General features: G+C 30.2%; 1 non-coding gene across 1 annotated transcript; it reads right to left on the bottom strand.

Annotated features, from left to right (window-relative positions):
• Positions 1-220: 220 nt before the first annotated feature.
• Positions 221-332, bottom strand: LOC142329623 (U5 spliceosomal RNA). Its single transcript, XR_012757538.1, has one exon. It is a non-coding gene; the product is annotated as a U5 spliceosomal RNA (small nuclear RNA).
• Between the last annotated feature and the right edge of the window lie 1,788 nt (positions 333-2,120).

The following is a 2,120-nucleotide window of genomic DNA, read 5'->3' as shown; positions in this document are numbered from 1 at the left end:
GTTCAGTTATACGTCTAGAGGGATTAAATATGTTTTGAGCATTATTTTACTTTTGATAGGAAAGAAAAAGAAAAAATAAGGGGGTTGGAGGTGAGACGTGTTGTAAGTGGAATAGGTTGCTAGCCGATTTTTTAAATATATAACATTACTTTGTAATAATAACGCTGTGGAGCTGCACGGATCCACAATAATAATAATACAGTAATAATAATAATAATAATCCACAGTAATAATAATAATAATAATAATTAATATACTCATCATTTGTCTCTTTCCACGGAAATCTTTAGTAAAAGGCGAAAGATTTATGCGGAATGAAGAGACCAGAATATAAAGAAATTGTGACAAGAAAATTGTTTAAAGAAATTGTGACAAGAAAATCTGATTCTGCGGAAATGGAGGTGCAAGTTATTATAGAAAAAGCACCAGACGCAGATGAAAAAAAACCTGTATCAATAGTGCCTCCAAAAGCGCAAAGATCAGCTTCGGTGAGAGCATCTATTTCAGCTGGACCCAGTACTGCAGTAGAGATAGAGTCCGGCTCATCCGCTGCGGAGACATCATCGCTCATTAATTTAGATTCGCTAGCAAAGATGCTAACAGCACCGGCGAAAGTTTCATCAACTGACGTCAGCCGCAGAACGTCACTGGCATCCGAAATAGAGGAAGACGATGCCATGTCTGAGGCCTCAGATACGCTGTCATCAGAGGTTGAGGCCGTCAGAAGAATGGAGAAACGGTGCAAGAAAGGATGGCCGAAAGGAAAGCCTAGAACGTAATTTTTTGGATATAAGTTATAGAAGAATGCAAATTTTGAACATTTTCGTTTCATGAAAATGAATACTGAACCTTTTTTTTTCCTTTTTTTTTTGAAGTGGGATGGGGCTAATGACCAAAAGTAGTCATTTATTTATTTCGCCTGGAACTTTGCTAAGACAAAAATTAATTAATATTTTTCTTCCATAACATCAAAGTCAAAATTCAAATTACAGTTCTGAAAAGATTTGTTATCCGTTGACTGGTTTACATATTATCGCTAGACAAACGTGAATGAATGTCAAAAATAAATTAAACATAAAAAATTAAAGTAATCAATATTAATATATCATTAAAACATAAATTAAATGCAATATTATATATTGTATAGATATTATACAGTATATATATATATATATATATATATATATATATATATATATATATATATATATATATATATATATATATATATATATATATATAATATAAAGGTCAAATATAAACTTTAAATATATATATTATATAGTATAGCTATTATTTATTGTATAGAACAAATTAGATTAACATGAATAGGTTGCATGAATGCTCATTCGCTCACACAACTCATTTGCACGCGCACACGAAAACATTCATACCAATTTAGACACAGACTACCTCAATATTACATCAAGTACTTATCAATTTATTATTTATTATTTCTAAAACATTTTCTAACGCAGAATTATAAATAATTTTATTTGTCCTCAGCAGACCAAATAACTACAAATTTTAAAATTTATAGTTTTTAAATTCGTCCGAAAAAAAAATATATACGTTTAGGAGTGGTCATATGATAACAAAAGTGTCAAGGTCACTTGAATTAATTATCTATTGTTATAAATGAATATCAGTTATCGCTGTAACTGAAATGGTGGTTCCGACACCATGCTGTGGGAGGGGGAGGGTTTTTAGTGGATCCCCGCCTTACGCGGGAAACCCCACACACCCAGCGGTACCAACCGCTGGGCGTCTGGCAGCAGATTTTCCCTCCTTCAACGCAAAAATAAAAAAAATTAAAAAAAAAGTTTCTCTTAATTTTTTAGAAAGAAAAAACTTGTAATACCCGGTTTTATTTCCACATCTAACAAAGATATATATATATATATATATATATATTATTTTTTTAAAAACAATTATTTTTTTATTTAGTCGTATTTTCTTTTTTAAGCGTGAGTTATTTTCTCAATCATTTTATTAGACTTTAGGTAAAACTTTTTTTCAAAGGATACAGGCCGTTTAATTATCTAATTATATTTATTTGCTGAATTATTTTTTTAAGTTATTTCCTTACTTTCCATTAATTACGTATGCATTAAACATAA

This window comes from Lycorma delicatula, chromosome 8 (genome assembly GCF_047948215.1).
Source record: "Lycorma delicatula isolate Av1 chromosome 8, ASM4794821v1, whole genome shotgun sequence".
NCBI classification, from domain to species: Eukaryota; Metazoa; Arthropoda; class Insecta; order Hemiptera; family Fulgoridae; genus Lycorma; species Lycorma delicatula.
Note: the sequence above shows the minus strand (reverse complement) of the source record. Positions and strands in the feature narration are given on the sequence as shown.